Here is a 22,193-nt window from a genome sequence, read left to right as displayed (position 1 = left end):
TCTATGCATACACTACACATCCCAACATTGTCAGTGCTACTGAGTGGCCAGTAAAATCACCTAGATTTGATTAATTATCTTGTTTGGAAACCTCTACTACATGCCATACTTTTCTTCCTTCCTTTTTGAGAACTTTCTAAACTTATCACATCGACTTTGTATTCTTACTAAATGAGAAAAAGACTAATGTCCTAGTAAAGAACAACACTAATGCTTAACCCTTTTGTATATCAAGTTCACCTGCAAAAAAAGTGAAATTCAGCAAGTTTGTGGGGTGGGATTTTTTTCATTGTTTTGGGGGGTTGGGTTCTTTTGTTGTTGTTGTTGTTCTTGTTGATAGCTGAATTTGAGTTATTAGAGAAGATTAAAGAATCTACACACAGAACACAGACAAAAGACTTTTCACTTGCAAGCCTGATTTTGCAGACCCTGTCATGTTTCAAATTCCATATCTGCTCCAGCAATTACATGTGCTGTTTCCTACAAGTTTTTCGAAGCTGACATTCAGCTCAGTAAGGCATCACATATACTATTCTTAGAACACCTCACCACCTAAACCACAGACTCACACAACAATCACTCAAGGTTGGAAGTCACCTCTGGAGACCACTGGGTCCAACTGCCCTTCTCAAACAGGACTAACTAGAGCCTGGACCACGTCCAGAGAGCTTCTGAGCGTCTCTGACATAGGATACTCCACCACCTCTTTGCTTCATTCTGAAAAAGTCAGCACAGAAATCTACCTTAAGAACTTGAAAAAGAGCAAGAAGATCTGGAAGTGTGTCAATGGATGTGAAATCCTATCCACATAAGGTGGGAGGTGATCCTTCCCATGTACTCAGCCCTAGTTGAAGCCACATCTGGAGGGCTGGGTTGAGTTCTGGTTTCCTCAGTAAAAGACAGACAAGGAGCTACCAGAAAGGGTCCAGCAGAGGCCACAAAGGTGATTTGGGGCCTGGAGCATCTCCCTCATGAAGAGAGACTGCAGGAACTGGGCCTGATCAGTCTGGAGCAGAGATGACTGAGAGGGGATCTCATTAATGCGTACAAATATTTCAAAGGTGGGTGCCAAGAGGGTGGTGCCAGACTCTTTGCAGTGGTGCTCAGAGTCAGCTCAGAATGAGGAGCAATGGACATAAACTAAACCACAAGAAGTTAACCTCAACATGAGGAAGAACTTCTTTACACTGACAGTGGCAGAGCACTGGAACAGGCTGTTCAGGGAAACATGAAGACATTCCAAACCCACCTGGACACATTCCCATGTCACCTGCTCTAGGTGACCCTGCCTTGGCAAGGGGTTTGGGACTGGATGGTATCCAGAGGTCTCTTCCAACACTAACTGTTCTGAGATTCCGTAAGATATCATTAGCTGCTACTTTAGCACCTTACTAAAATTTACATCATTTTAAGGATGCAATGCAACATACTCAACCCTCCACTATCACTCCCCAACTACTTCACCATCAGACCATTTTGTTCAGCTTTTGAAGAGCTACTAACTCAAGGAGACTGTTGCCAGATTTAAGTGAGAAGTAATTTTCTAACTTTCCATTATTGGTGAAAATCATTTAAACCACCTCCCTGTCATGAAAGCTAGACTATTACCCACTTTTAAGGTTTAACAAAGTCCAGAATAACTGAACAGCAGTCCCTATGACCTACCTGCAAGGGACCTCTCCCTGAAAGATGGGCAGAATACAGACATATCTGATTTCAGGCATTAGCAATGCAAAATGAGAGATAACTAAGATGTTATGTTTGACTTTATTAACACATTCGTCCAACAATCTCATTTCTCCTCAGTCTGAGTGCTGTAAAAGCCCTTCTTCCACTACTGCCACACAAGACCTCAATGATGCCTAGGGCACACTGTGCTAAGTGTCACAGCTTGATAATGACCCCCCTTGTTGCTGTTATGAGGCACTCTCAGGTGAAACATCCAGCAGGTTGAAGTTCTCTTTTGTCTTTTCATACCAAGAATCCCTGATATCCCACCTGCAACTGTAAACAAAACAAAAAGGCAACTCATTCTATACCTAAAGTTTTGGAAGTCCAACTCCATATTGTGTTTGCTCAAGTATGAAAAACCTCAAATTTGACACAGGTAACCAGCAGCCAATCTACAGGCATCAAAAGTTACTCATAATTACCACCATCATCAGTTTTATGTCTTAAATCTATGGCAAATCATTTGCTTCCTGACATCGCTCCAATAAACCTCTGGCACAAAAAGTGCTGCAACAGACAAGCTGTTTCTTCAAGCAGGTTTCCTTTAATCTTATATATACAAGTACCAATAATCACATCCAATTCTAAGCAGATAAACTGTCACATAAGAGACTTCTAAAAGCTTCTCTTTATTCTCTGTGGAAAAAAAAAATCTCACTTTAAGAGCAGTTGTTTTCATACAGAAACAACTGGAGTTCAAAAAAAAAAAAATCAAGTCCATCAGATACCCAGCCTTCTGTGCAACATATTACCTGGTGTCTGAAAAGTAACTGAACCTCAAAAAAGTAAAAAAAAAAAAAAAAAAAAGTAAAAAAAAAAAAAACACCAAAAAAAAACCAAACCAAACATGCCAGGGTATGGTAAACATGCCACACCAACTTCACTTTTCCCAAATCACCACCCTATCCAATCCCTTTATTAAGTCAGTTTTTAGAGTCTGTTTCATGCATTGAATAGTCCACTGGCATTCAAGAGTGTTTATACTGAATTTCTTTCAATCCATTGCCTCACTGAGTTAAATACTCATCTTCCCCCTCAGCACAATCTGTCATACAGGGGTAACACTGTCTCACAACCAGGAAATCTCACATCATACCGAATGATTCAAACTTATTGGAAGTGTTAATGGGCATAAGGCACAAAATAGTAACTTTTCTTTAGCTCATAACACTTCATTTCTGTACAGAATGGCAAAGTCCTTTTGATTCTGTTTTCTACTTTTTGTGTCTGCTCAGCTCAACTGGTACACAGGACTCAAAATTTTGGAACACAATGAAGTTATTTAAACACTGACAGTTATAAACAATCTAGAACAGATGGCCAGTTCTCCTCTGAGCTTAAGACTTAAGAGAAAGAGTCATGAAAGCTTGGATGTGCACACTGGACTGGTTTTCCTGAAGCTGTAAGTCTAGCAGACTTACTCTGAAAGACTACCCTAACCCAGGTTCAACCCATCTTTTACTTTTCATCACCACCTTTTACTATGGAAATAGATACCAGACATTTGCTGTTTCTTGTACTCAAATAAAAAACCTATTTCAAACAAAACCTGTGAAAGCACAGGAGTCCCTATCTGCATCACAAAAGCTAAGCTGGCTATCTCCAGGCGACCACAGGACCATCATGTGTAATGGTTACTTGGGAAGACAAAAGCTGTAACTGCAAACATCCTCCCCTTCACACAGCTTTATATACTACGCAGGTTATCATATGGTCTGGAATATCCCTTTGGTCAGTTTGGGTTAACTGTCCTGGTGGTACCTCCACCCCCCAAGCTCACATGCACCCCCAACCTGCTCATCAGCATGGCAGTACTTGTGATCAGTGCAAGTACGAAGGTACTTCATACAAAAGTATGGCTCCACACTAGTCACTATGAAGAAAATTAACTCTACCCCAGATAAAATCAGCACACTCTCACACTGTAATAGCCCAGAATTTATGGTATTTTCTACACAGCCTACCCAGAGATATAAAGATACTTCTAATCTGGTGTCCTGTACCATTTTCTTCCACTCCCCTCTCAATAGCTAAACTTGTCAAAATAGACCGGGATGCCATCCAGAGGAACTTGGGCGAGGTTGTAAAATGGGAATCTCATGAAACTCAACAATACCAAGGTACAAGACCAAGTACAAGGTGCTGCACCTGGGTCACAGCAAGTCCATGTATCAACACAGGCTGGGGAATGAACAAATCAAGAGCAGCCCTGTGAGAAGGATTTGGGGGTGCTGGTGGATGAGAGGCCAGACATCACCCAGCCATGAGCTCTCACAGGTCAAATGTGCCAAACACGTCCTGGGCTGCACCCAAAGCAGTGTGGCCAGCAGGAAAAAGAGGGGATTCTGCCCTTCTCCTCTGCTCTGGTGAGACCCCACCTGGAACTCTGCATCCAGGGGTCCCAGCACAGGAAGGACATGGACCTGTCTGAATGAGTTCAGACGAGGGCCACACAATTTGTCAGAGGAATGGAGGAAGGACCTCTCCTACAAAGACTAGGAGAACTGGGACTGCTCAGCCTGGAGAAGAGAAGGCTTTGGTGTGATCTAACTGCAGCTTTCCAGTACTTAGAAGAAGCCTACAAGAAAGACGGGGAGGGACTTTTTGCAAAGGCAAGTAGTGACAAGACAAGAGTAAATGGCTTCAAACTGAAAGAGTAGGTTTAGATTAGATATTAGGAGGAAAACCATTACAGTGAGGGTGGTGAAGCACTGGAACAGGTTGCCTGGAGTTGTGAATGCCCCATCCCTGGAAGCGCTCAAGGCCAGGCTAGATGAAGCTCTGAGCAACTTGGTATAGTGCTAAGTGTCCCTGCACATGGCAGGGGGGTTATATCAATGTGATCTTTAAGGTACATTCCAACTCAAACCATTTTATGATTTTTACAGGGGTGACTTTGACAAGTACTACAAAACCTTCTTGCTGAGCTCAAATACTTGTGGAAGTTTATTTCTAGTCTCATCAGTAGTATTTTTGTCCTTTATTTAGAATTCATTTAATTTACGATGATAAAATGCTTGGAGTTTGTCAAAAATAGAGGAGTGATACTAGAGCACTGGCTCAGAAAAGATACCTAGCTATTTCAGTAACAAGAAAATTACTTGTGCCTTTAGTATTATCTGTAATTTTTACCAGTACATCCGTTCACAGACAGAAAGCCATAATGTAACATCCTCAATGTCAAACACAACTAGAAAAGGTAAATGCCAGCATGCAGACAAAATTTTCAAGCAATATTCAAAATCAGGATTTCTTCCATCAAGCTCTTAACTAAAACACAAACTTATGAAAAGAAACAGCTATCTCTCTATAAAAGAGAGATAATTTCAGGCTCCACTACAATTTGAGCAGTCTTGCATGCAGATTGGGACTCCAAGGATTATGTCAGCAGTAAAGCCTGAACACAGTGGAAATGAACTTCTCTAACAAGCTTATGCAGATAGAAGATCTCTTACCCCCAAAAGATTTTCAGTCAAAGGCTGCAAAAATGATGAGGAGACAGCTTGGCAAAAATGTTCCCTGAGATTTAGCAATAGCTTATATTGTATCAGACAACAAGCCTAGTACAAATTTACTCAGCTACCAATTGTCTCCAGTCTTCACCATTTTAGTAGAGGATGTTGCTGATGACAACACACTTTATTCCTCCTCTGAACCACAGAAGCTGGTTTTTTTTCCCTCTATCTAAACAACTGTTTAGGTAGTGCAAGTTTTTTCCACTGAGGATTTGAGATCAAAATCAAACTCTAAACATATTTGATAGTTATTTGCTTCCTGACAAGGTAAAAAATAACTTCATTAGACCAACCAGGTACATTTTTTAGGCAAGTTCTCACAACAAGAACTTAGCTGGTACTGCACATCCAAAGCTTTTTTAAAACCAGATCTCTAATAAGTATTGCATCCTTGTCACACAACTCACCATATGGAAAGTAGATTACAAATAAAACACTCATTTAAAAAAAGAGTACACAACCATGCACTCTATACCACATTAAGTCTCCAACTATAGCCTAACATCCTACAGAAGAAACAGAGTAAATACGTATGGCATAACACTATTTGCATACCCAAGTTGCATCTTTAAACACAGGGATATAACTACTCTCAGATAAGATGGAAAGCATGTTAACTTTTTAGTATACCACAGAAATTTATTTTGTATCTCTTTTTTTAAGAGTGTGAAAAGCAGAACTAAAACCAGCCAGTCACACAAACTCTTAAAAATCAAGCAACTAGATCTTAAAACAGAGGGATGAAAAATAATTCTGTGAGTTTTTTTTTTTTTTTTAACTGCTAGCAAGTTGATTGATTACACAATGTGTACTTTAAAACTGCTGAAGTTAATACAACTTACCAGCATTGCTAGAGACATGTCAACTTTAGAAAGCTGTCTGGAAAAAGCAAGGCAGAAGAAAGACTACACAAATGTGGGCCTTTTGCTGAATGGGGCAGAGAATCTGGTGACAACAGATAGGGAAGAAGCTGAGTTTGTCTACCTTTAGCCTTGATCTTTACTGATAAGACCAATATAAATACCAGATGAAGGGGAGTAAAGAAGATTAAGACACTCTTTTTAGAGGTATCCAGTGTCAGGATAACATATGTTTAAACATACGAGAACTTATTGCCACAGCTACTAACACCGGCAAGTGCAGAAGACTGCCCACAGATAACACAGACCCTCTGGGCAGAGCAGGAGACATCCAAAACCCAAATGGACATTGACCCTGCTTTAAACTAAGGACTGAACTAGAGTATCTCCTGAAGTGCCTGCCAATCTAAATAATTTCAGTCATTAATATAAATTAAGTACCTTTGACAGTTTTTAATATATTAAAAAAGCTAAAGTATGCAGTAGAGTGCTATTAACCACTAGCATCAGCTCCAGTCAATGAATACAGTGCTGAACACATGAAGAGTACCTCACATCTGTGTCTGTTTTCCTGCAACTAAAGAAAGATCTTATCAGAAGTTTCCATGTCATCCTATTATTTCACCTGTAATGACAAACAGTGTTCATTTATACTATATTTCATTAACATTCAAAAGCGTCTGCAGGTACTGGAATACATTATGGTACACCTACACATCAGCTTTCACCTTCCACAATTATGTCAACAGCAACATGGCTCAGCAGGCAAGATAAGGCAATGAGAAAAAGCAGAAGAGAGCCTTAAGGAATACTCAAGACCTTATTTCTCAGACCAAAGGTGCTTTTAGCAATTCTTTGGTTTAGTGTTTTTTATTTTTAGCCAAGTTTCCAACTAGCATTGTGCTATAATCCACATGAATGTTGGGATAAAAAGATAATATATCATCCATTCATCCTGTGGGTGGACTGATACCTTTAAAATTACCCTTAGAGAAAGCACCAACAGCAAAATGAAGGATATACTTGTGTTACATCATTAACCAGCATAAATGGAGAAAGAATTAACAAACACAAGGCTCCAGAAAAACTACCTGGCAAACCAGCATTCAACTTCTAAAATTAGCTCAATACTGGTGTTTATGAACTCATCGTATTGCAGCTATCTGCACAATTTTCCACTTAACATGCAATTCCATTCTTCAGTTTATCAGATTAAATACATTCTAGAACATGGACCAGAACAACAGTGTTCTCAAGAGTACATAAAGCATTCCACTAATGCTAAGGAGAATACCCTATTTTTTCCTAAGAAGTCCCACTTTCCCCTCAAGCTTATAGATCTGCCACTGTTACAAGCATAAATAGGAAAGCAAATGCAAGACCTGTGTCAAGACAACATTTCTTTCAAAAGAGTCCTGCCAACACCACCTTCTTTTTCTAAGGAAATTAATGCAAATAATGAATTACCAGACTTAGCAAGGAAGTTTGGAAAATAAAGCTTTATGCTTCAAAATTTTTGATAAAGATTCAACTCCTTGAATATCGATTTGGTACACGTCCTCAGTTCTTTTCTGACATTTCTACTGCAGTCTACCTCCTCAAGGCTGTTTGTGACAGCTTCTTTATCAACCACAGACAAGATGCGACATGCCTTTACAGGGGCTTCAGAACTGAATTCTTCAATGCTAAGGAACTATAAAAAGAAGGTCAAACACACACACACGGGAATGAATTGAAGCAGAAGGAAACTGCCTCAAACAGCAACTGCTGCATGATCCATTGTGCAAGTTCATCATCACTGCTCTGGCTTTCTAGAATTTTCCCCCTGCATGCATCAGATCTTGCCTATGTAAGTCTTCATCACAGTCTCCACAGACATCTCCTGAAAGCACTGTTTTACAGCTGTGTTATACTGAAGTAATTCCATGTCACCATGCCCATCTGCTTAATCCTCCTCTATTGCTTGGAGGACCTGCTAGACTGAGTACACTCGTGTTTTTCCATTACGGCCATCTCTTCAGTGCTGAAGCTACCAAGCACTTCTGACTTTATTTGCCTGTTGACTGTAGTTTTGCTTCGATACACCACCCTCCATCCTGATGGATGCCACAATGAGAAATTTTAAAACACTGCTGCAAAATTATAAAGATGGAAAAGACTGGAAAACAGTCCAGTAATACCACTTGAATCAGACGTCTTCTAATTACTTCTAGCTTAAGATCTAGAACCTGACTTTCACCAATTACCTATGCCAAAACACAGATATGTCTATTTATAGACCCATACCAAGAAGCAAATAATTAAAATTTAACAAATCAAACACTGCGCTTAATTCTGCTGGTAATTCAATGCACTCTTATTTTTCACATAGAATATGGTTTTGCAATGTCACACATATTGTGCACAAGGAGGCATGAAGAACAAAGTAGAAATAGTCACACAACATAACCAGCGGCTCTGGCTTTTGCAGCCTTACCAGCCTGTTATTGGCTTAGTAAATGTTGGAGGGGGAGAAACAACACACACCAGAACGAGCCGCAACTATTTGCAAGAGGCCACCTCTGCTTCTGGGAGCTCCACAAGCAGGTCAGGCACATGAGAGAACACCATCACCGCTGCATATTCCACTTCATTCATCTTGCATTAATTCAGCAGAAGATATATATATGTAAAAATGAAGACAACTGATATCTTAACATGAACAACAATAGCTTATTGCTACTGAAGTGAGGCGTATACAACTGCAGGGTCAATAATCTCATTGGTAGAAGGCCCCATAGCAAACGCAGCTACCTAAAGTCCTCACAGATCCCATTTTCATCTCCAAATTAGATAGTATGACATATAAGTTTGACAACTTCAAAAAACACCTGCTATCTGCTTCTCACAAGTAAGAGTGGGAAACATGCAAAATCCCAGGATCACCTACAACCCATATTAACATAATCCACTTTGAGCCCACGTATATGTGATGTGGAAAAAGGAGGTCTGTGTTTTTAACATCATTTCCAATGATGTTACTGTTACACAGCAGTACTAGTACTGCAGGTTTCAAGGGTGAATATACTTAGCTTAAGCAAGTTTCATAATAAAATTTTTTTAAAAGGCAGGAAAATACTGAATAGACAGCAAAGGGCTGTGCTCTGGCTATACCTATACAGTACAGTAGGTCAATAAGCACTTCCTAATCATAAAACAGCAAAGCAGTTTCGGGAAAATGTACTGCAGGTAACTGTTATGAAGCATGCTTTTAGAGAAAGAGCTACAGAGACTGCCAGCTGCTGGCCATCAAGAGCATGCCCATGCTCTCCTTAATACATTGATGCCATTATCCTGGTTTGCTACAGAAATGGACCTTGCGGAGAGGCTATTTTTAATTAAGTTGTAAAGTTATTACAGCTCACTGGACTGAAAGGATGTTTAAAAATTAATGCCAGCTTATCTAGAAGAGAGTGATCAAGTACTTGTTTTATACAATTCCTTCTTGATGTTACTTGGAAAGGATGAGATTGGAGATCTCTCCTAGATATTAGTGAGGAGCCTCTGTGGCCGAACAATCTCAACATTTAGCCACAGAAAAAGCATTAACTAAGGACATGCAAGAGTTTCATCTGACTACCACACAACTGGAGGTTTTATACTTCCCTACAATATCAGTCTCTATCTAGACTTCTGAAGTTTCTTTTGTACTTGGTCACAACTGCATTCAGCAGCTTGCACAGACAGAGCAATCTTCTTCATATCACTCACACATTTTATTAGCGTAGGTGGATGTTTGCTAGCCCCACCACTATCTGGTCACTCAAATGCATCAAAATGACTCACAGGATTAAATCATGAGCAATAAGCTTCTCCTGAGAAAAGCGGGAATCAGAAAGGGAGAGAAAACAAGACTTTGCCACTAATTCTATTAGGCCAAAACATTAACTGAAGTTAGTCATCAAACAGGTGAGGTTGGACCAGAGTGGGTCACTTTGTCCAACCTCCTTGCTCTGGTAACTTCATCCTAAAGCACTGCTGCACAGGATTGCATCCAGATGGTTCTTGAGAATATCTGTGAGGGACACTCTGTAACTTCTCTGGACAGCCTGTTCCAGTGCACAGTCACATGCTCAGTAAAAAAGTTCTTACTCAGGTGGAACTCATTGTCCATTGATTTCTGCCCATTGCATCTCATCCTACTGCTTTGCACAACCTGGCTCTGATCTCTTGACACCCACCCTCCAGGTACTCATAGACATTGATGAGGTCCTGCCTCAGTTGTCTCTTCCTGAGGCTGAAGAGGCCCAGCTCCCTCAGCCTTTCCCCATAAGAGATGCTCCAGTCCCTAAATCATCTTTGTCACCCTCCGCTGGACCCGCTCCAGGAGCCCCATGTCTCTCTTGCACTGAGATGCCCTGAATTCGACACAGCGTTCCAGGTGAAGCCGCACCAGAGCTGAGTAGAGGGGAGGATCACCTCCACCTGCTGGCACTGCTCTTCATAATGCAGCCAAAAATGTCACTGGCCTTCATGGCCACCAGGGCACTGCTGGCTCATGGAGAGCTTGTTGTCCACCAGGACCCCCAGCTTTTCTCCGCAGAGCTGCTTCCCAGCAGGTCACCCCCAGCCTGTGCAGGTGCCTGGGGTTGTTCCTCCCCATGTGCAGGACTCTGAATTTGTCTTTGCTGAATTTCAAAAGGCTCCTCTGTGCCCATCTCTCCAGGTTGTTGAGGTCCTTCTGAAGAGCTGCACAGCCCTCTGAGATATCAGCCACTCCTCCCAGCTTTGTGTTGTCAGTGAAATTGCTGAGGAGGCCTCTGCCTCTTCATCCACGTCACTGATGGATAAATCAAACAAGACTGGGCCCACTATTGTACCTTGGAGACACCACTAGGGACAGACCTCCAACTAGGGCCTGTGCCACTGGTTACAATCCTCTGGGATAACACTACAAAGGCTAGTTACTAGCAGTCCCACATGAGCAGTTTTAGATTGACTTAACTACTCCAATTTAAGGAGAAAAATTCTTGTTCATCTTAACATACATTTTAAGAATGTACCATGACTATGTAAGACAGCAACCATTATGGGTTTGATCTGCACATACAGTCCAAACTGCTACATGGCAAAAATGGTCATGAGGCAGAACACCCTGGAAGTGCAAGTCAAGATTGTCAACACCAAGCTGTATAGTGTGGCTGACACATAGGGATGGACAGAACACTGTAACAGGCTGCCTGCAGAGGTGGCAGATGCCCCATTCCTGGAAATATTCAAGGTCAGATTAGATGGGACTCAGCGCAAACTGAAGATGTCCCTCCTCTTTGCAGGAGAGTTAGACCACGTGACCTTTAAATCCAAACTGTTCTGTGATCCTTATTTTTCAGTCCCTTTAGAGGCCACTCATATTACTTCACTCAAAGGCAGAGAAGAACACGTAAGTATGAAGGTCAAGTTGAAGAACAACTTCATGTTCAGTCATGTTTTCCAATCCTCCATAACCCTTCAGGTAGTTACCTGGTTTTCATGACCACTGCTATTTACCCAACAGAAGGCATAAGCTGCTTTAACACACATTCCATTCCTCCCTACCTCCAAGGTGTAAGAGAATTGTCCATATCATATTTCAAGTAAAATAATTTTGAAGCAAAGTGGAGTACACACAGAAAAAAGGGCAGTTATCTACTACTACTAAAATATGTGAGCCAGAAGCAATACTTCAGCTATTTATAATTCTCACCCTCTGTACTATCACTTCCTTTCATGGTCAGGAGTCCCTCCCTAATCCTCCTGAGATCATCCAGTATAATATAACACAGAACAATGGACAGCAAATAAGGTACTGTTGATAAAAACAAGTTGTGATCAATTGCTTGCATATTGTTAATTGGAAAAGATGCATGCCTTTCACACATTACCAGTTCATAATAGTGCACAGAAGTATATGACAGAAGCATTATTGCCAAAAGTAGTTTCAGACAACGGTATTACAGTTTTTAGTTGACATACAGAACTCCCTCTTGTGTAAAAGCTCATGTATGTACCTAGTCCTTTGCCTTGCCTCTTTAAGTTACCATTTAACTATATAATGCCACAGTCACTTCCAAAAATCAGGAAGCTAGAAATGCTGAAGTTACATGTGGATAAACAGGAATATTAAAGTCTAACACACCATAAAATATATCTGACTGATACTGCTCCATGAACAGGCTTACTTCAATCTTTACAGCCATTTTCCATCTCCTGACTCATTAGTCATATCTTCCCATTTTTCATCTCCTTTTAAGCTACATTTCCTCTCCTACTCTACCAAAAGGTGTCCTAACAAGCAAAGAAAGATATTACTCACACCAAGGCACCTTGAAACAGCCTGTCTCCGAAAAGTCTGATCAAGGCCAAAACTCAGAAATGCTCTCCCAGAGGTGTGCCCAAAACGCCCTTTGCCATCTGAACCAATATTTGCATTAAAAAAAATACGAACACAAAAAACAAAACAACAATAACAAACCCCCCCAACAACAAAAAACCTTCTGAACAAAACAAAAAAAAAAAAAAAAAACCAAACCAAACAAACAGCAGAAAACCTCACATCTGAACTGTTATATAAGCAACAACTTTGATTATCTTCTATTTGACACAGATTGGGCCACTGCTGGCCAGTAGCTTACTTGTTATAGCTCACCTCATACAGAGAGATCACCACTAACATCATCATACTAACCATTCCAGTTGTCAAAGGATTGTCATTTGGCCCAGATGTGCCCTTAAGGATTTTCAGAAAAGCCTTCTGACACCCACTGCTCTCAAGTGGATGCAAAGGTACATACTTTTAGCTCCCAGAGGACTCTTGAAACTACTTTAAAATCTAAATATGTGTGCTACTAGGCTGATCCCCACCAGGAAAACAAATTCGGACAGATCACTGTTTATTCTTTTAATAAGCCAACTTGCACAGAGAAAAAGACAACTAAATTATTTTCTCTCAAAAGAACAGCATCATACAACCCCCTAAGAATTAGTAAACATTTATTTATGTCTACAATGATTGATGAAAAGTTTGTTGAAAAAGTCTGATGATATGGTCTAAGTGTAAAGAGGACTCATAAGGGCAGCATATAGTAGCTAGTAATATTATTTGTCCAATTACTATCCCAAATACTTAAAGACTGAAGAACTGGAAGACTGTCAAAGCAGTGTTACAACTGTTAAAACTGTGCAAATGACTGAATTTCACCCAGAAATGCACTCGTAAGAACAGCCACTAGTTTCATAATGTGCTGGTGTTTCTGGCTCAACCATAGATGAGCTTCTTTCTTTCTTTTCTTTTTTTTGTAAGACCCAAATTCTGCCATGCCTCAGTTCTCTGTCCACTAAATGCATTTTGTTTTGTCAGCAAAAGTGGTAGACAGATAAGTCATTTGGGTCAGTAGGAACTTCAGATCACCTTCAGTCTCATCCCCCACCCACAGCAACATCAGCCATGTGGTGAGATTGCTCAGGCCTTTATACTGTATCAGCTGAAAACTCTCCAAGGAGGCAAACAGCACCATCCATCTCTGTGGTCACCAGGCCCACTGCCCAGCAGTTCTTGTGGAAAGAAAAGCGTTCCCTCATTCCTTGTCTCTATAGCCCAACTCAGCCCACTGCCTGCCAGGGCTCAGGGCTTTCTGCACCCAGGCTAGCCCTGCTGGCATCACTGCCAGGTCTGCTGAGTTTTCAAACAGTATGAAAAGTTACATGGAGTCAAGCATACCTTAAATAGATAAGTAGGCTTTACAAATTCATAAATTTGGGTAACAAGCAAAATTTCAGCACCACTCAAACTATTCATATTGCATTCAGATGTGAAATGTACCTTCATCTCTTTGCTACATCCACAACACTTTTCATGTTTCATGAAACTGAGGTTCTTACTCCCATTTATTAATCCTGCTGCACAATTTCCATGTTTTCCTCAGGAGAATTAACTAACTCTTCAGTCCATACACATCAAAGATGGCAAACATGTACCACTCACATTCAAGTATTCAAAGCTGCCCAGGCAGTATCATGCTGTTACTGAGTGTACCATTTCACATCCTTTTGTGTAGGTCAATGTGAAATGCTGCCTGCACATACTGCATTTGACAGCAGTTTACTCACAGTTATCCTACTTTGGACTGAACATATGAATAACCACATGTCTACAGCTCTTCCTAATAACCTGACAAGCAGAGTTTTTGAGATGTACACAGACAAAAACAACACAGCCATCTTAGGTCAAGCAAGTCACGAAAAGATACATAAATCAAATTTTAAAAGGGTAAGTCAACCCCATTTGTAAAACAGGAGGACAGCTACAATTAGATGGTAATTCACTTTCAGTATTTTAATAATTGAGCAAGTAGTACCAGCAGCCACAAAAATTAGGTCCCTGAGCTTGGACACTTGAACACACAAAGATTACTCAAGACTGACATGCAGAAGTGTAAGCTAAATCTGATACTGCACACTTAAGTTAAAAAAAACCCAAATTTCTCCTGCAAAAACTATCAACTTATTTTCTGTTCTCGTGCATTGCTTCAAGCAGGAAACCTGATGCATGCAATCATTCTATGCAATTAACTCCAAAGACAGGTAATTTGACTTAGCACTTCTTCAGGAACATTGACATTCCTCATTTGAAAACATCTAAAAATGTTAAAAACAAGTAATCCTTACTCCACCTGGTTTTGCACACACAGTATTTGTATAGATCAAGAAAACTGTATCCACAAAAGAAAAACACGCCTTATTTTTGCCATAGAAAAAGTCTGCAGTATCTACACCTCTTCTAATAGCTAGTTCTACACTTCTAACACTACCAAACTTGCACAGAAAATCATTGTAGATTCACAGAATGATCTGGGTTGGAACCAATCTTCAAATCATCTAGTTCCAATACCTGTGCCATCAGCAGTGGTATCTTCCACTAGATCAGGTTGCTCAAAGTTTTGAATGTGTCATCTGTGTTATACCATTTAACGCAGAAACAGTCACCATCTCAAACATTTGAGTTGCACATGAAACCTTCTACACAAAAAAAGAAAACCTACAGCCCAGTTATAGTTTCAGCAGAGAAGGGATTCTTGATCACCAGAGGTATGTCCAAAAAAAAAAAAAAAAAAAAACACCACTGATCTTCACCATGATGGCTAGTTTTATATTGTTCAGCTGCACTGGTTCAGAGGCATTTCACTACAAGAACCACTTTTCTTATAAAAATAGACTTTAGCAAAAGACAAGCATGGCTCCATTTAATCTTCTTTCAGTTTGCTCAACTGTTACAGAAAAAAATCAGCTACTCGGTTAATGAGGCTGTAATTCTCATCTTGCCTACCAACAGCTCAACCATGGATGCAGTCCAAGGCACATGCTATTGCTATGCCAAGTTTTACAGTTTAGCTATCTGAATGCAAAAACAGCTTCTACAGTATTCTTCACTTTATGCACTTCACTTTGTCAGCAGTTTTCCAGTTCCCTTCAGAATGGGTGCTCTGGCCAGATCAGCAATAGCAGTTTTAGGTCAGGACCTCAATTTGGGCTTGTAGCTCAAGGTACAAGCACATAAAAATTAAAAAGTCGAACTCATTAATACACCAATTTCTTCTCTACTGCATGCATGCAGTACACACATAGTCTGTTACAAGCAGCATATGGTGTTTTAGATTTATGACTTTAGTTGTCCCTCTTTTAGAAACAGAAAGCAGCTTCTAATGCTTATTTGGGTGGAAATGAACCACACTAGGATGTCTCATGAAACTTCTACACGTGTTACTAGAGGTAAAAATAATACCCTTAATTACAATTATAGCAGGTACTAGGATTTTAAGATTTAAAAGCCTTTCTTAAGTCAACTGTGATATGCAACCAGTCCACCTCTAGTTATGCTTGCTGGATCAAGACTGAGATGAACAGTAGATACAGAAAATTTAAATAAATCCCAAGATCTTGCTCTGCCTTTACACTGGGCTGGGTTGATGCATAAGAAATTTAATGCTAATGGATAAAACAGAGGTCACAGCATTAATTTTCCAGCATTTCAAGAGGACAAACAAAATGGATGGCACCGAAAAAAAGACGTTATTACAAAATAAAATGGAAACAAAGTACATAACCTACCATTCCTGCAATACATTGCCCATTTCAGTGCAATGGCTACGCATGCATCTGCTCAAAGCAACTTCAGAAATCAAAACACCCCATTAACAATCTTCTCCTCTGCCAAGACAGACGGCCACAATATCAACTCTCTCCTGCATCCATCTTCCTTTCTCTGTGAAAGAGAAACACTCTTTACCAGACCAGAGATAGAAGGGACCACCTTCTCCTCCTCCTCCTCACCACTTTGCATAGACTTCTCACAAGGTCACCTAGAGCAGTGGTGTAAGGAGCCTTAACTACTTCTGTAGGCAAACAAGTACATTTTTGCCCCACTGGTTCCATGAGCTATCAAAAACTATCTCACCATTCAGCACACCTTTCTCCAAACTAATGTTGCTGAAGTCCAGGCATAGCTGTTCCTGCAGCATGTAAGGGTTAAGACCATAACTTCAAGAATGCATTCAGAAAATAAGTTAATCACAAGTAAGATATGGAGAAGTCCTCCACTTTGCTACTGAAACTAAAAATCACATGCCACAAACACAAAACTAGAAGCAGCAAGCTTATAAGGCCAAGTTTGAAGAGTGGGCAGACAAACCCTTGCCCTTTTTCTGGTGTTTAGATATTTAATTCATAAACTTTGATATCCACGACACCAAGCCTAACCCAGGGAACCATTTCTTGAAGGCACTTTATAGTTACATTATTAACATCAGATACTACCATGACATATATCCTTAGCCAATTTAATTTACATTAAGGTATTTTAACAGCAATCTTTCCAATCTTTCCATAACATTACACAGAAACAGCCTCTTGGACACCAAGGCTGACTGTCCAAATCCCAGTATATGGAGAGACGAGTCTAAGCTCAGGACTTCAGAAACAGGTTTTTCCCAAAAAAACTCAGGTACCATGAATGCGAATGTTTGGAACGTATCTACTACTCATTTAGGAATTTGAGACAACGCCAGATTAAGAAGCCTATTTCAAATGTTTGCAGGTATGACATGCAGGTAGAGTCTGAATAACTGCAAAACCCACTGAAATCTCTACCTCATCATGCCAATGCAGCTAGGTGGAAATGGTACAGAGTATCCAAACTATCTTCTGAACTGACGACTCCTCTACCTCCTTCCAGTTAATATTACATAATTTTTCATCAATATAAATAATAAACAACAGGCAATTAAAAAAAAAAGAAACAACACAGAAAAGACAACTCAAACCAACCCTTCTAGTATATAATTCTACTTCTGAAAAAATATGTAATAACAATATTTCAAAATACAATCAGCAGGGACACTACTGGTAGAGAAGTTCAATTGACATTACCTTTCCCTTTCCATGGCTGCATCTCCTTCTCTCAACCATTGTAAGAGGAAGCAACTAAGGCATTTGCCTCTAAATACTTATTTGAATTTCCAGGAAAAATTCTGTTCATCCATTCTGTAAAACAAATCCTACTAACTTCCTTTCTGACATCAAGATTTAAGGCACAGAAGAACATCACTACTCCAGCGATCATTCAATGGCAGTTTCATTCCACAAAAATACATAAAGCTTATACAGCTAAATCAGAGTAAGGACTTAGCTAAATAAACTCATCCAGAGCAATCTGAAAGCAAATGCAGCCAGCACAGACCTACAGAAAGGCTGCTCATCACATCACAGTGAATATTCCAGGACACCCTGAGTACTCCTTCCTACCTCTGTGTGGACTGTTTCACAATGTATTTGAGTGTTAAAGTGTTCCCTCTTTTGCCAGTGCTTAGGTAGTAAGTATTCATGAGACTGCATATGCACGCTTTACAGTATGTTATGGCAAATCAGTTACCTTCCATTGTATAATGCTTTCTTTCTACCTCTACTCCACACTCACTTGAAGAAGTAAGTAAAGTGTCATACATCCTTAACATGATCTGTTTCACCACCTCAGTATTTTCTAGCTTCTGCAACATCTGGGCAGCCACAGTGACTTTACATGGATATACCTGTTTTTTTGCTAACTGCAGTAAATCAAGCTACTCATTCTTGCAACATCTTACAGCTTCATCTAGAGACTAATAATCTCTGCAGTTTCTGATCAGCAGCTGGACTATTTGAGCCATCAGCAATATCACAACTGTGTGAGGGAATGAAGAATCGATATCACCAATGTTCTATGTGAAGTTCAAGACTGCCTAAAATTATTCTCACTCTGATCCTTGGCTGGCACACTCACTGCTAGGACATTTAAACACCTCTCACCCCCACTTTCATCAAGAAACCACAGCTTTTTTCAAACCCTCGTTACATTGGGGCTTACTATGACTACCAAAACAAATTAAAACTCCTGTTGCTTAAGTACAGGAGTACCATGAGGCTCAGACAGAATAAAAAACAGTGTGACACTAGTTTAATCTCCATCTGGAAAACTTCAGCTTGTTCCCAATTCACAAATTTCAAAAATATGAAAGTAAGTTCTTCCCATTACAATTTTCCACATTATGTAATTACTGCTCTTAAAACTCCACATATTTTGCCAGCCAATTCAAATTTAGACTGTGAGCTACTTCCAAAACTTAACACGACATTAGAATTTTTAAATAAGTTTCTGAGAAAGCATACTTCAGATTTCTGCTGTGAGCTGTTTCTCTTTTCCTTGATTTTAAAGCTGAAAAACTGCAGTCCATATAAAAACACTGACTACTAAAGCCAAGTGTTTCACTGAGGTCATCTTTTGAAGATGTACTTACTGCAGAGCTGTAGGTCAGAAAGTCTATGTGAAACACATGCTCTTCTTCCAAATACACTGAAGACCAACAACTAGCAATTAGGTCTCTTATCACAGATTCTGTTAGATTTAGCATTGCATTATGTTGTTCTGTAAGCATTAGATGCAAGGAGACCCTACAAATAGAAAACAATTCATACTGAGCAAAAGCAGCTTGCTCAGTATTGGCAGTTTGTCTGAGCTTCAGTGGCAATCATTCAAGAAGCCTACTCGTGTTATTTAGCCACCAGAGACTCAGTACGACTTTCAGAATTTTGGTATGGATTAGGTAACAAAACATCTTGATCTGGCTCACCAGCTGTAGTAGCTAAAACTTACAAATTGTCTTACAACAGCTTCTTCAGTACTAATCCTCCTGAGAGTGTCAAATTAGGTAGATTTTACACAGGCAAGATCAAAAAAAACATGTAGCAGCTTCCTTCAGAAATGGAACTAGAGATGTCAACACCCAAAACACCATTAGCTAATCCTGCTGGACAGTGTCATGATTTTTCAATTGATTTGGGGGCTGCCAGAAAAAAAATCTGTGCACTAAAGCAACATTCTCACACTTTTCAAATGTTAGCAACAGCTGGTAACACTCAGTGTTCTCCACACACTAGCCTATTAGAAAAGCATTTCAGCAAAAGTGAAGATGGCATTAAAGCAATATTGAACTGTATATTCATCACAAACTGAGTTTATCCATTAGCTCACGATTTGCTTTACTGCTATGAAGAACATCATTGGCCACATACATAATCAAAAGCCACTATGTTGTAAGACAAAGAGTTTTACCTATAAAAGCAGCATTTCTGAATTGCTATTACAAGACAGGAGCTTGTGCTTACATCCTTGAACTATTTTTAACTGTAAAGTCTAGCTGCAAGGGTATTGGCTTATTTTACAAAGCACAAGAAAGCTGAACCTACTACTACTTCCTACCTAGTCCCCAACTAAAGCATGCTTAGCTTTGTCTCAAAAATTCTATCTTAGTATTACAAGAACTTTCATAGAATTCAGCTTGGGTCTTCACTGTTTGAATACTGTCATCTTGAAACCTGGGACATATTCTGCAAGGTCTTCTGTTGTTTTTTTTGGTTTTTTTTTTTTTTTTTTTTTTTAAACCGAGATCACCTATCTCAGTCTTAAGTACGCTAGTTCACAATTTTTGGAAATGCAGCAGGTAAATCTTTCCCTCCTATTTAAAAAACAGCGATTAAAAGGAATCCAGGAAAAAGAATAAAAATCAATGCCACATTAATATGGTAAAGTCACACTAATTTTACTTGCTGAAATATTACACTAACATGATTACCCTAATAATAGGGAGATATTTATGTAAATATGAGCATATTTAATACATATCCACTGCAAAGACTAAATAAATTAAAAATCTCTACTGCATATGGAAAAGATCAACTACTCCACCAGAATAAAACCACATAAAATAAAGACATCTATTGCTGAAGCAGAAGTATCAGTGTGGGTACAACCAGAAGACATTTGAAAGGGACATTAAAGATGTGCTTGGTCAGATTTGAATATATCTAATAAAATTCCTCAGTAGTTTCAAGGTCATTAGAATGTGTCCGTAGTTACAAATGCTCAATAATGTATCATGGAAAAAAATTCAACTATCTATATTTCTCTCCAGTTAAGTAATATTCCGTTGTACACCGTGTATATAGAATTGCCAATTTTATATTTGCAAACAAAATTATTTATGCATTATTGCTAGAAATGAGGTTCAAAGTCCACTGCTAGAGCTATCACCCCTATTACAACACTTCTGAAAGGTCAGAGGAAAGAGATGAAAGAACCTGAATATAATTTCAGGATTCAGAATTCATGGAACTGAAAAAGGAAAATTGAAGCTAAAGCTAATACCATTGTCCTTCCTCAATCAAATGTCCCCACATAGTGGAACACCTAGGCCCCCCAATTTAATATAAAATCTGCCATCAAAGCAAAGACAAAGTCAAATGGCAAGGAGTTCTTCAGCTCAAAAAATCGATAACTTTTCAAGAAAATACACACATCCTGAAATACTCAATTCATTAGGTGCTACAACTTTATCCAGTATCACTTGTAAGAACACGGTCCTAAGTAGCTACTAAACTTTATTAACCAAGGCTGTCTTCAAAACTTCAGAACTACAGCCAACACCTTTTAGTCTCAAAGGCTTCAATTGAATAAACTACCATCAAAGACTATTTTATAAACACAAATCTTCTTGCACATTTTGCATGGTTTCTGGATTTTTTTTTCAATAACTATCAATTTTCTAGTTCTCACATGTAACACCTGAATTTAAACAGATGCTACCGAGGGGGTAACGAGCTTAAAGGGGTACCGAGCTGCCTGGCTGCTCTACGAGTTCTCATCATCAGCGTTATGCAATTGAAGCAAAATCAACTCACTCTCCACGCACTCAAAGCAAGATTTTTTTTTTTTTTCCGGGGCAGGGCAACGTGAAAAAGGCAGGCAATACACCGAACCTCAGTAATGTTCCGCGCAAAAAGCAGAGATGACGGGGTGACGACCCTTCAAGCCTGACCAAGCACGGACGCGCCACGCCGGTGCAACAACTGGCTCCTCAGCGCGACGTAACCCCGAAATAAAACAAAGCATTTGAGCCGTGTACCCTCCCATCCCCCCACCACCGGCGCCTCTCTCCAGCGCGGGAACTCCCCAGCCCAGCAGGGCCCACTGGCAAGGCGGGACCCTCCGCACCGCCTCTCCATGGGCGCGGGGGGGCGGAGGGCCGGCACGAGGCAGGACCGGGTGTTCCGCCGGGGCCGCCGCGCCTTTTCCATGGGAGGGAGCGCTGCCGCCAGCCAAGCAGCCCCGTCGGCCTCACCCAGCTCGGCTCCCTCCGCGCCCCGCAGGTACGGCGAGCAGCCCTACAACCCCTCCGCAGCCAGCCACAAGCCTGCGCCCTCCACCCGCGGCCCTCTGCTGCCCCACGGCTCCGCCGCGCCGGAGAGCGCGCTCAGAAAGCGGCAGATGCACTACGGTGGACATAAGCGCTCCGGTTAGAGCAAAGTCAGACGCGAACAAGGCGTAGAGTGCAGCTTGCGGGGAGAATGGGAACGACGCTCGAGAGGTAGGGCCACGCTAGGGAAATAGGTGGGGTGAAAGTCATTCAGACAGATGCTGCTGATTAAACAAACGGTTTATTGAACAATGTTTTGTCCTGGGGACAAGTGTTTAAGCACCCAATTA

The 22,193-nt window shown here is 40.3% G+C and overlaps 1 protein-coding gene across 14 annotated transcripts in view; it reads right to left on the bottom strand.

Moving 5' to 3' along the window:
- The window catches only part of ELAVL2 (ELAV like RNA binding protein 2), a 103,251-nt gene that overhangs the window by 77,557 nt on the left and 3,501 nt on the right, over nt 1-22,193 (bottom strand). The window lies entirely within an intron of this gene.

Source organism: Vidua chalybeata, chromosome Z, assembly GCF_026979565.1.
Source record: "Vidua chalybeata isolate OUT-0048 chromosome Z, bVidCha1 merged haplotype, whole genome shotgun sequence".
Classification (NCBI taxonomy): domain Eukaryota; kingdom Metazoa; phylum Chordata; class Aves; order Passeriformes; family Viduidae; genus Vidua; species Vidua chalybeata.
The sequence above is the reverse complement of the archived record's forward strand: the minus strand, read 5'-3'. Positions and strand labels throughout refer to the sequence as shown.